Below are 13,986 nucleotides of genomic sequence, written 5' to 3'. Positions count from 1 at the left end.
TAATAAAGTGTGTGTGCGCAGTAGTTTGTAACTAATTTACGTCTCTTTTCATATTATTCAATAATTTCCACCTTGTACCTTGTCACCACTGCTATATTCTCTACAGGGAGGTGCTTGATAAGATATAAGACACAGGTAACCCAGAAGAAAGTTTCATTACGAGCACAGAAGAGATATTAAATAACAAAGGAAAACTCTTCTCAATAAAAATTAATTCAACTTATCAGACACTAACAGGCACAGGTTTGTTGACACAGCGACTAAACGCAGTTAGGCGTGAAGACTATGCCACTGATAATCCCTAACGACGGGGGCTGGGTGTTCGGCGTAGTTGGTCAACAGCTACGTCTTGGGATATCGCTGAGGTGGCCTCTGGCCGGGCTCCGTCCAAACGGCTGTTAAGAAGCTGCACATGAATTGGACCAGAGCTCCAGTGGAGCGAACTGCGGACCTGTTGGCTTGCGCCGTCGTATGTAGCCTGGATGTGGTGGAATTTTTTTCGATCCAGTTCTGATCACATGACACAGTGGAGAAAATAGGTCTCTGGCACGTAGGACCTCTCTTGACGCTTGTTCTGCCGTCTGTCGTCCTTGTTGTGATTGACGGAGTCCGCGGAGGCAAATCAATGATGCTTCAGTGTCAGAGTGGTTGTCGATCCCTTTAGGCGAAGGCGGGTACTTTGTCATAAGAGGGGAGGTGGTGCGGCGCCACTCCATGGACTGCCGTTTTGTTTCCTTTTCTCAATGATGAACCCGTCTTTCGTCTGTGACAACGTTCAACAAAAAAAAGTCACTAGCATCGTGATGCTGACACAGTTCCTCTCAAATGGTCGTTCGTTGTTTCTTATAGCCGAGGGATCCGGCATACACATACCTTTGAGTACTATAAGTGGTGGACAACTGTGTCAGCACTAGCAACACTGACGTCCAGTTGTGCAGTGATGTGATCCGTCGGTCAACTAGAATGAGCGTGTCCGCAAGTTCCAAGACTGTGGGAGACACAGGTTTGTGCGGCAAGCCAGCACACTTGATATCGAACAGGCTTGTGGGACGTTGCTGCGACCCATCGAGTGACTATGCCTTTGTTCACTGGTAGATCTACGTAGACATTTTGCAAGTACTTACGAGTACCTGCGATGCTCTGGTAGTCTGCCGAAAGAAACACACCGATAGATCTTTGCTTGGAACACATCTCCAGTAAAGACGTCATCTTGATGGCTACGTATAGCGTTGGCACTGATCCGAACTTCATGAAACTACAGGGGCTGATGCAGAAATATTCCCATTAAAAATTCAGAATTTCTTCAACGTAACTCGGACGAGATAAGAAATGTCTTATATTACCTCCAGAACGCCTCTCGCACGTGCTACCGTCCTACAACGGGGGACTTGGGTATTGGAATGAAATAACTTTCTTTCACCCTTTTTCGCTTTTCATGAACGTTAGTAACATACATTCATTTCACACGGCCGATTATCAGAAGTAGGAGGAACGACAATAGGAAGAAGGAACTATCAGTAATCAGAAAGAAATGGAAGACATTAACCACACGAGCAAATACTAGCGTTCTGTATGAAGCCATTTCGAGTCAGAGTCGAAATGCCAGTAGCTCTGCACAAACTGGTGGACAGTAGCAGCATTTCATTTCGGGCAAGAGCTTTAGTTGTCTAGATCCGTGTTACATCCAACCACAGACGAAGCCTTTCTCCTAAGTCGCGGTGGGCCGTGGCAGCTGTGGCTGTGACATAACTATCCAAGGTCTATGCCACGACCTCGTTGTTGTGATTGCTTGGCACTGGTGTTAGCTTCACGTTCACATATCTCATTGCCCTGCAGCAAACTTGCTGTTGTGGTCACTCACTGGAATAGTTCCATACTTTCTTCCGCCCCCTAGGGCTGGTTAAAGTAGGAGATAGTACTGCTAGAACGTAGGAAATAATATCCCATTAAAATACGTGGGAAAACAAACCGTTTTTGAGATATGAGACGTATTACGGCGGTTGTGAAAGATCAGTTCTCTGTTGTGTAGGCTGTTTGTGTTTCGATAAACTGATGCATCCCTTAGACTTGTTGCAAATGCGAAACCATGGAAAAAATGTTCGAGACATTTATTATGATATGGCGCATGATCTTTACGCCAAGCACTGTTTCTCCCTCGAATTCCTGGTGCTATGCGTCAAAGTCACCTCCATTTTGTTTATTATGATGTTACAGGTAAGTTTCGGATTAACTGAAGAGATATCACACAAGTATTTGGTGAGCAGACAAAGCTTTTTTTAATTAAGATCGATTTTGCATTACAGAGAAACGAGAAAAGCATGCATGATCTACATTCCGCAAGATTTACACGAGATTATTGAATCAGCTAATGCTGCGAAACCATTCCTGTTTTCTTTGCTTTTAAAGGTGCTACGAAACATTGTTTTCAACAAAGGCGTGTGTCTCCAAATGCAAAATGATCAATGTGTCTCACATTTATCCATCTCAAATATCTATTAAAAATCCTTACTCAGATACAGAATAATTGGAAAATGTCAGTGTATTTAGAAAGAAAGAACCATGTCTGATTTATGCCATGACCTACTTCATCTGAAAGATCTTCCATGTCTATAAGTTGTAAACTAGAAAGATATGTTAACGATGTTGTCGTTTCTTCCTCAACATCAGAGGGATTCCTACAGTTAACCTTGTTACATCTGATCCCAACAATGGAATTACATTAGAAACTAAAGTCGTTACAGATTAATTTTTCCCTTGAGTTTTTCATTGCCCTCTTTTCAACAGTTTAAAAGATATGAGAGGCTGTTTTCATTGAGTGCAGTTCTACTAGCTAAAACCTTACTGCTGTATTTCTGTACTTGTATTACCAATAATAAAACGTAGTGCCCCAGTATTAATTGCACTTGAAACATAAACCTTCTCATTGGCACTTAGGGCTGGTCGGTCCCTCGGTATAGCACATAGAGTGTCATGAATATTTTATTTATTTTCTCATACACTGAGGTGACGAAAACATGGTTCAAATGGCTCTATGGGACTTAACTTCTGAGGTCATCAGTCCCCTAGAACTTAGAACTACGTAAACCTAACTAACCCAAGGACATCACACACATCCATGCCCGAGACAGGATTCGAACCTACGACCGTAGCGGTCGCGCGGTACCAGACTGTAGCGCCTAGAACCGCTCGGCCACCCCGGCCGGCTGAGGTGACGAAGGTCATGAGAAATGTCCTTTTGTCAGGCGTGGTGCAGAAGCTCAGCATGGCGTGGACTCAACAAATCCCTCGGGTCCCCTGCAGAAACACTAAACCATCCTGCGTCTATAACCAAATATTTGCAAATATTTTGCCTGTGTAAATTTTGTGCATGAACTGACCTCTCCATTATGTCCAATTAATGTTCATTGGGATTCATTTCGGGTGATCCGCGTAATCAAATCATTCACTGGAATTCTCCAGAAGGTTGTTCACACCAGTCGCGAACAACGGTGGCCTAGTGACATGGCGCATTGTCATCCATAAAAATTCCATCGTTGTTTTGGGAACATGAAGTCCATGAACGGCTGAAAATTGTCTCCAAGTAGCAGAGAAGAGCCATTTGCCATCAACGATGCATGTAAAAGCAGCTCACACCATTATGGAGCCACCACCAGCCTCTACAGTGCCATGTTGACAACTTGGGTCCATGGCTTCTTAGGGTCTGCGCCACACTCGTACCCTACCATCAGCTCTTAATAATTGAAATCGGGCTCATCTGGTCACGCCATGGTTTTCCAGTCCTCTAGGGTCCAACCGATGTGGTATCGAGCCCAGGAGAGGTGCTGCAGGCAATGTCGTGCTGTTACCAAAGACACTCACATCGGTCGCCTGCTGCCACAGCCCATGAACGCCAGATTTCGCCGCATTGTCACAGCGGATACGTTCGTCTTAATCTCACATTGATTTCCACGGTTATTTAACGCGGTGTTACTTATCTGTTAGCTCCGACAACGCTAAGCGAACGCCGCTCCTCTGGGTCGTTAAGTGAAGGCTGTCGGCCACTACGTTGTCCATGGTGAGATAATGTCTTATATTTGATGTTCTCGGCACTCTTCATAATGTGGATCTCGGAATACTGAATTCGCTTACGATATCCAAAGTAGAATGTCCCATGCGTCTAGCTTCATCTATCTTCCACGTTCGAGTTACGTTAATTCCCTCTGTGAGGCCACAATCACGTCGAAAACCTTATCATATGGATCATCTGTTTATAAATGACAATTCCGCCAATGCGCTGTCCTTTTATATCTTGTGTACACGATCCTACCACGATATGCGCATATCGCTATCCCATGACATTTGTTGTCTCATTATATGTTTGATTATTTTTTGCTGTGTTGAGATGAGTAGCATAACTCTGTGGTGTCAGAATACCTTCTCCATACCATTTTTTGAATGAAACTAAGTTAGGTATAAAAGAGATACGTTGCTTTCTGATTCTCCTGTGAATGTGAGAGTTGTCACTTAGAACATTTGTCATTTCGACTCTTCGGTCGTCTTTCTACTTAGTCCTGTGGCTGTGATACTGTAGTCAGATGTGGCACACACATCCGCCTCGTACATTAGTCATTCCGTACCTATCGATTAGTGGTCGTGCAAGTATCACGTACGCCGATCGCATTTCTCAGTACCCCATTCCACCTATGGAAAGAAAAGAAGAAATTTCAGCAGATATAGAGAGACACGTGACCTTTCGCAAAACAGACAAGAGGTCCTGGTAGACCTTGCACAGTTTAGAAACTGGATATGGAGGAGCGAATGTTGTAAGGAGGAAATGATGGTGCGAGCAATTACTTTGTACTGCGTGAGCAAGCTGTCATACGGAATGCTGAAAGCCAGTAGTCTAGGCTTGCAATTCACTGAAGAATGAAGCGTTATTCACACGGAGAGGGGTGATAATTATCAGAGAGGGATCTTGGTTTCCCACAATAATCATGTGTGGACATACATCAGTCGTCGAGCGTGCATTCGAACAGAGAATTAAGTTCGCTTTAGTATCAGTGTGTAGTAAGAATTTATGAGTGAAGTGGATTTTGGATGTGTATGACGAGGTACGACTACATACGAAATGTTTGATAAACAATGGATTGGTTGAAAGTCTCTTCTAACATGGCCTCCTTGTTCACCCGTTCCCTTACATTTCTGAACATGGGAACACTTAAAGGCTTTGGTGTATTCCACACTTCTACAGAACGGGCGCACACTACAGTTAAGTTTGTGTAAAGCATGTGGCCAGATCAGAGGGCAGTCATGTGGATCGGCACGAATTTGTGATTCTTTGAGAAGCAAGGTTGCAGGATGTGTACGAATGAGCTGTCATCTAACTGACCACCTCCTGTAGGCCCCACAGACAGATGGCTGTCTTCGGACAAAATGCCCCTACACCAGCAAATATTAAGTTTCTGGGCATGCATCTTGTGGGTGTATGCGTGAATGACTCCGCGAATACTGCATGGAAGTATTGTCTTCTAAACTTTGTTCATAAATGCAATAAACGTGGAGATCGATAATTCAGCCAACTAATATAACGCAGGCTCAAGTTACTGTTGTAAAAACTTGAATACTTCGTTGAGGCTAACTGTTGACTTGTGTGCACTACACCACACTCTGGCGTTCAGTGCCTTAGGGCCGGTTGGAACTGGACGTCAATACAGCGTGGCGGAAGGACACGTCACCGACAAATGTTGGTGTTCATCAACCCAAAGTTACTTGGCTTGGTCCCGTATCGAACAGCTTCAGTGAGTTTATGAGACAAAATCCGTGACACAAAAAGTAGGAATAAAGTATGTGAATGAAGCCGCTAGCGGTGATAGAGATTTATAACGAACAAACCATGTTCTTGTTGAGAAAGGTAATATCGTAAATTTTCCACATTGCGTAGAAGTTCCATGCGAGATTGTTAGGGCAAGACTCAGTATGTGGGAAGGCATAAATGTGTAATTGGACGACTAGACTCACTCCACACATGTAACCGGAAACCTAGACAAAAACTCTGTTTCCTAGTGCAGTGGTTCCCCAATTTTACTGTCGTCATCGGAGGATATTTTAATCATCCATAATTTTATTGAGCCGGCCGAAGTGGCCGTGCGGTTAAAGGCGCTGCAGTCTGGAACCGCAAGACCGCTACGGTCGCAGGTTCGGATCCTGTCTCGGGCATGGATGTTTGTAATGTCCTTAGGTTAGTTAGGTTTAACTAGTTCTAAGTTCTAGGGGACTAATGACCTCAGCAGTTGAGTCCCATAGTGCTCAGAGCCATTTGAACCATTTTTTTATTTTATTGAGATTCATTCTCCTGACTTGTTTTACGCGGATCGCCATGACGTCCTGTCTTGTACGAACCACTTCACATCAGCCGATTACTTGCATCCAACGTCCTAAAATTTTTAATTTCTAGATGTAAACAATCTTCACTCTCTACAGCTCCCTCTCCTATTGGAAATTATTCCCTGATGTCTCAGCGCATCTCTTACCACATTCTTATTGCCAGTGTTCCCCATAATTTTCTTTCGTCGCCGATTCTGCGGGCAACCTCATTTCTTATCAGTCCAACTAATTTTAAAAGTCATTTTATAGCACCACATTCCAAACATTGCCAATATGTTTTTTTCTCGTTTCCTCATAATCCATAATTGACTTAAATACAATTCTGTGCTTAAAACGTACTTTCTAAGAAATATTTTCCTCAAATTAAGGCTGGAGTTTGATACTAGTACACTTCTTTTCACCAGGAATTCCCCCTTCGCCTTTGCTAGTCTGCCCTTTAGGTCCTCCTTGCTCTATCCGTAATATGTCAAATTATTTGCAAGGTAGCGGAAGTGTTCATTTCTTATACTTGTCGCTCAGCAGTCGTCGCTAGTCACTTACCTACTGCTCCTCAAACTTCCACCGTTCTTACTTTTACAGTAAATTCATAATGTGTGCTCTGAGTATAAGAATGTCATCAGCAAATCGCATCATTGGTACTTTTTCGCCATGTATTTTCGACCAAGTCCTGAACCTCCACTTTTATTTGCATCATTGCTTCTTCGATATGTAGACTGAACACTGTGGGAGAAGGACTGGATCCCTATCTCGCATTCTTTTTTATCCGAGCACTTCGTTCTTTGACATATTAGGTTTACCAGAAGATACTTCGTTCTTTGTTGTCCGTTCTTATTGTGTAAGAGGCAGTCAAATGAAAATGATAGAAATGAAAGAAACTATCTCAGCTGTTCATTGTTTCTTCGTTTCTCATGCAACTGTTAATACACTTACGCCACGGTAAGACAAGATGGTCAGTGCCTCCATCGAAAAATGTTTGCGGTTGCCTATGGAACCATGACTGTACCCAGACTTGCACTCCTTCTGCCGAAGAACATCGACGGCCACGAATGTCTTTCTCCAGGGATCAATAAATATGAATATCTCGTGGGTACAAATTGCGACTGTACGGAGGATGTGTAACCAGCTCCATATGTTGCCAAGGTTGTTTCTCCTACAATGTAGGAGTTTGGCTGGGAAGACATTACATACCCTCCATACTGTCTCCATCTCACCCCATGCGATTTCCACTTTAATGAAGCCCCGGAGAAAGACATTCGCGGGCGTCGGTTTGCTTCGAAAGAAGAGGTATATGCTTGGGTATAGTCATGGTTCCGTAGACAACCGCAAACATCATTTCCATGAAGCACTGATCATATTGTCTCACAATGGGACACATATATTATCAGTTACGGCTTTTACTTTTGAAATAATAAACAGTTTAGTTACATCCTCTCATCTGAATGTTTTCCTTTGTCTGACCGTTATACAGGGTGGTCCATTGATCGTGACCGGGCCAAATATCTCACGAAATAAGCGTCAAACGAAAAAACTACAAAGAACGAAACTTGTCTAGCTTGAAGGGGGAAACCAGACAGCACTATGGTTGGCCCGCCAGATGGCGCTGCCATAGGTCAAACGGATATCAACTGCGTTTTTCTAAAATAGGAATCCCCAGTTTTTATTACGTATTTGTGCAGTACGTAAGGAAATATAAATGTTTTAGTTGGACCACTTTTTTCGCTTTGTGATAGATAGCGCTGTAATAGTCACAAACGTATGGTTCACAATTGTAGACGAACGGTTGGTAAAAGGTAGGTTTTTTAAATTAAGATACAGAACATTTTATTTCGGTTGCTCCAATGTGATGCATGTACCTTTGTGAACCTATAATTTCTGAGAAAACATTCCGTTTACAGCGTGACTACCTGTAACTACCACATTAATGCAATAAATACTCAAAATTATGTTCGCAACCACAATGCATTTGGCAATACGTGTAACGACATTCCTCTCAACAGCGAGTAGTTCGCCTTCCGTAATGTTCACACATGCATTGACAATACGCTGGTGCATGTTGTCAGGCGTTGTCGGTGGATCACGATAGCAAATATCCTTCAACTTTCCCCATAAGAAATCAGGGGCCGTCAGATCCGGTCACCGTGCGAGCCATGGGATGGTACTTCGACGACCAATCCACCTGTCATGAAATATGCTATTCAATACCGCTTCACCCGCACGCGAGTTCTATATGACGGATATCCATCATGTTGGAAGTACATAGCCATTCTGTCATGCAGTGAAACATCGTGTAGTAACATCGGTAGAACATTACGTAGGAAATCATCATACATTACAACATTTAAATTGCCATCGATAAAATGGGAGCCAATTATCCTTCCTCCCATAATGCCGCACCATACATTAAACCGCCAAGGTCGCTAATCCACTTGTCGTAGCCATCGCGGATTTTCCGTTGCCCAGTTGTGCATATTATGCCAGTTTACGTTATCGCTGTTGGTGAATGCCGCTTCGTCGTTAAACAGAACGCGTGCAAAGAACCGGTCATCGTCCCGTAATTTCTCTTGCGCCCAGTGACAGAACTGTACACGACGTTCAAATTCGTCGCCATGGAATTCCTGGTGCATAGAAATGTAGTACGGGTGCAATCGATGTTTATGTAGCATTCTCAACACCGACGTTTTTGAGATTCCCGATTCTCGCGCAATTTGTCTGCTGCTGATGTGCGGATTAGCCGCGACAGCAGCTAAAGCACCCACTTGGGCATCATCATTTGTTGCAGGCCTAGGTTGACGTTTCACATGTGGCTGAACGCTTCCTGTTTCCTTACATAACGTAATTATCTGGCGAACGGTCCGGACACTTGGATGATGCCATCCAGGATACCGAGCAGCATACATAGCACACGTCCGTTGGGCATTTTGATCACAACAGCCATACACCAACACGATATCGACCTTTTCCGCAATTGGTAAACGGTCCATTTTAACACGGGTAATGAATCACGAAGCAAATACCGTCCTCACTGTCGGAATGTTACGTAATATCACGTACTTATGCGTTTGTGCCATCTATCACAAAGCGACAAAAGTGGTCCAACGAAAGTATTCATATTTCTTCACGTACTGCCCGAATATGTAACAAAAATGGGGGTTCCTATTTTAAAAAATACGTAGTTGTTATCCGTTTGACCTATGGCAGCGCGATCTAGCAGGCCAACCAAAGCGCCATCTGGTTTCCCCCTTCAAGCTAGACGAGTTTCGTTCTTTGTAGTTTTTTCGTTTGATGCTTATTTCGTGAGATATTTGGCCCGGTCACTATCAATGGAGCACCCTGCATATTATCCACTTATCTTACAGCCTACAGTTGTTTTCCTAACGATTTAGAACATTTTGCACCATTTTACGTTGTCTAACGCTTCTCCATGATCGACAAGCTCTGGTAATATGTCTTCTTTCAATATCAAGCACCATGTCATGATGCCTCTCTGGCGCTTTTACCATCCCTAAACGCAAACAGATCTACAGGAGTAGTTTATATTTTACATATTTTGTTTTTGTGTGATTCTTGAAGTTTTCCAAATCTACCTCATATTCTATGAGGTTTCGGGATTGCACCCGTATGATGATGACTTCTTGCCACAATACTTCGGCCGCTAACCTTTCAGCCGTCTTCAAGTGACGCCCGCCGCTAGGGAATGCAAGTTCACGGTGTCCGCTTTATAGGAAAAATTGGCGCGGAGGCCCGTGTGCATTGGCAGCCTTCCCCGGCTGCCAACTGCAAACACTATTCCGTCTGTCGCACGCAGGCGCATGCGTAAACGTGCAACTACATGTCCGCACTCTGTCGGATCGCGTGGTCGCGGCGCCATAAACAAATGCCTTGAGCGCGCGTTCCGACAGAGGGCCGATTGAGTACAACATTCCAGATTTGTTAGTGGGCATCCACCTGCCGCCAGGAACCTGCTGCCGTGCTAATCAACTAGCCGCATCTGTGTAACCTGTAGCAAGGCCCCCTATTACACCCTCAATCCTGGCCCCCGCTACATTACTTTAATATCCGGATTGATCCTAAGCACATTTAAATAAATATACACTATTAACCATCAAAATTGCTACACCAAGAAGAAATGCAGATGCTAAACGGTTATTCATGAGACAAATATATTATACTAGAACTGACGTGTGATTACATTTACGCGCAATTTGGGTGCATAGATGCTGAGAAATCAGTACCCAGTACAACCACCTCTGGCCGTAATAACGGCCTTCATACGACTGGGCACTGAGTCAAACAGAGCTTGGATAGCGTGTACAGGTGCAGCTGCCCTTGCAGCTTCAACACGATACCACAGTTCATCAAGAGTAGTGACTGGCGTATTGTGACTAGCCAGTTGCTCGGCCACCATTGACCAGACGTTTTCAATTGGTGAGAGATCTCCAGAATGAGGTGGCCAGGGTAGCAGTCGAACATTTCCTGTATCCAGAAAGGCCCGTACAGGACCTGCAACATGCGGTCGGGCATTATTCTGCTGAAATGTAGGGTTTCGCAGGGATCGAATGAAGGGTAGAGCCACGGGTCGTAACACATCTGAAATGTAACGTCCACTGTTCAGAGTGCCGCCAATGCGAACAAGAGATGACCGATACGGGTAACCAATGGCACCCCATACCATCACGCTGGGTGATACGCTAATATGGCGATGACGAATACACGCTTCTAATGTGCGTTCACCGCGATGTTGACAAACAAGGATGAGACCATCATGCTGCTGTAAACAGAACCTGGATTCATCCGAAAAAATGACGTTTGCCATTCGTGCACCCAGGTTCGTTTGTTCAGTACACCATCGCGGGCGCTCCTGTCTGTGATGCAGCGACAAGGGTAACCGCAGCCACGGTCCCCGAGCTGATAGTCCATGCTGCTGCAAACTTCGTCAAACTGTTCGTGCAGATGGTTGTGGTCTTGCAAACGTCCCCAGCTGTTGATTCAGGGATCGAGACGTGGCTGCACGATCCGTTACAGCTATGCGGATAAGATGCCTGTCATCTTGACTGCTAGTGATACGAGGCCGTTGGGATCCAGCACGGCTTGCCGTATTACCCTCCAGAACCCACCGATTCCATATTCTGCAGTCATTGGATCTCGACCATGGCGAGCAACAATGTCGCGATACGATAAACTGCAATCGCTATAGGTTACAATACGACCTTTATCAAAGTCATAAAAACGTGATGGTAAGCATTTCTTCTCCTTACACGAGGCATCACAACAACGTTTCACCAGGCAACGCCGCTCATCTGCTGTTTGTGTATGAGAAATTGGTTGGATACTTTCCTCGTGTCAGCACGTTGTAGGTGTCGCCACCGGCGCCAAACTTGCGTGACTGCTCTGAAAAGCTAATCATTTGCATATCGCAGCATCTTTCCTGTCGGTTAAATTTCGCGTCTGTAGCACGTCCTCTTCGTGGTGTAACAATTTTAATGTCCAGTAGTGTATCATTGTTGAGTGAGGAATAAAGGAACAGGAGAATCCTGTGTAGGATCAGAAATCTCAATGGTAGCCTTGAGATTTAACATACTTGCATTCAAATTTCATAGATAAGGAGTCCATATAGCTGTTACTTATCAGGGCAACCTGTCATCGAAGATACGAAAGACAATGTAACTGTAGGCACCTTGCTGACGAATAGTTGTGACCGCTTAGAGACTGTGGAGTACATTACTTTGTTGCAAGGGAATACAATGAAATGCACGGTGTACGGCACTACAAATCTGAAGAAACACTTTGCATTTCGAAGTCCAGAAACATTACATCAAACTTAACAAGTTAACCAACGGTTTGAATTTTGTGCCTACTTGCAAGGCTTTATAATTCATCTACTTGGGAAGCGAGCTTAATGACTGTGTGTCAAGAGATGTTCGGACTGAAAGTGGTACTACGTATCGAAACCGGTACCAGTTGGAAAAATAAATAAATTTTTCGCTATTGTACCGGTCACTGTTCCATTCAAAGTATGTCGCCAATGTGTAACAGTTACAAAGATTTATCAGCAAGATACGTCCGTGTGTTTATCGCAAATTAGTTCCATCTATGTCGCGATCATTCCTGGTAAGGAATAATAGTAATTCCGTGTTGCTCATCTCTCTGGTGCAAGACTTTCACTTGGACTCCACTTATGAGACTTTTCCCAATCGTGGAATGGGTGGCCTTGACGTCATAATGAGGTAAGGGCTAGGTTAAGGGCGGACCAACATCCCGTGATCTCACCGGGACTCAATCTCACGACCTTTTGCTTTCCAAGCATGGGCCTCACCACCAATCCACCAGGCTCGACATTCATAATAAGCAAAAGCAGTAAGTTAATTTTTCGTAAATGACGAACACAACTGAGCCTCGAAAGGAGTAACAGACCATAGTTTCATACATGTTTGTTTCACTTACTTGAACGAGTTTTGACTCGGTCGTGTCCACTGTATTTAGAGATGTGGAATAAACAACAAACCCCCTAAATATTAATATATACTGACGGAAATTCATAAAGGAGCAAACCGCCACATCAGTGTCTGGCAATGCTACTTTTAAGTGACGACGAATGCACAATACACAAATAAGTAACCTTGCGCTTATGTCAACATAGTTAGGGGGCATAACGATCGAACCCAGTACCTTCTCAGAAACGAGACGGCTCCTCACTGTACGTAACACTGCGTCACAAAACTCCCATATCGAGTGACGACGTGCAGGCTGCAGGCCATAACTGGTGGATAATAACTCTGCTAATTTAAGAAAGAATTTAACCCTTTGTTGCCTGACGGTACTTAAAAGTACCAGTAAGTTTTGACTCTAATTATTTTCTCGTGGTGCAGTTTCGTGATCTGAGAGCCCGTCGGTACGTAACAGTAACTCTGCTCTACTGTTTCATAGATGTTATTGTGCAATACATAGACCTCTCTGGCGGTCAGAGCTTGAAATTGTTTTTCGCGCGCTGCTGTGAAAACAGAAGATCGTATGTGCTTGTTTCCATGGTGTTGCCTGAATTTGTGCACAATTTATTGAAACTTCCGTTGAGTTTTCCATTGTACGTACTTACCTTCTTTGTTTTTTTATAATAGTTTGAAGCATTACGTTACAAGTGAATGAGATAAAGTGGAAAATATAAAGCGGACTTATTAGTACCGTCAGGTTGTGCGAACACTTTATTGTAGCAACAGTGCGTTACCTCTCAGTAGTTGTTCTGTCCACTTTTTCTCACACAGAAATCGGTAAATACATTTGCCTGTGGAACAATTAGAACAAACAGGAAAGGTTTGCTAGGGAATTTACCTAAAGAAAAATGTCTAAATCAAATCACAGAGAGTCATCTTTAGACCTAACAGTATTTCAATGGAAGGAAAATAAAGTGTTATATTTTGCGTCAAACTTCCATGGCAATGAACAGAGCGTAGTGACAAGAAAACAGAAAGATGGAACTAGTATGACTATACCATGTCCAGTTATTGTATGTGATTACAATAAAAACATGGGTGGTGTGGATCATGCAGACAGATTACATTCAACTTATGGTCCTGACAAGCGATCAAAGAAATGGAGGTACCGTCTCTTCTGGGGAGCAATAGAAATTGC

This window comes from Schistocerca piceifrons, chromosome 5, assembly GCF_021461385.2.
Source record: "Schistocerca piceifrons isolate TAMUIC-IGC-003096 chromosome 5, iqSchPice1.1, whole genome shotgun sequence".
Taxonomy (NCBI): domain Eukaryota; kingdom Metazoa; phylum Arthropoda; class Insecta; order Orthoptera; family Acrididae; genus Schistocerca; species Schistocerca piceifrons.
Note: the sequence above shows the minus strand (reverse complement) of the source record.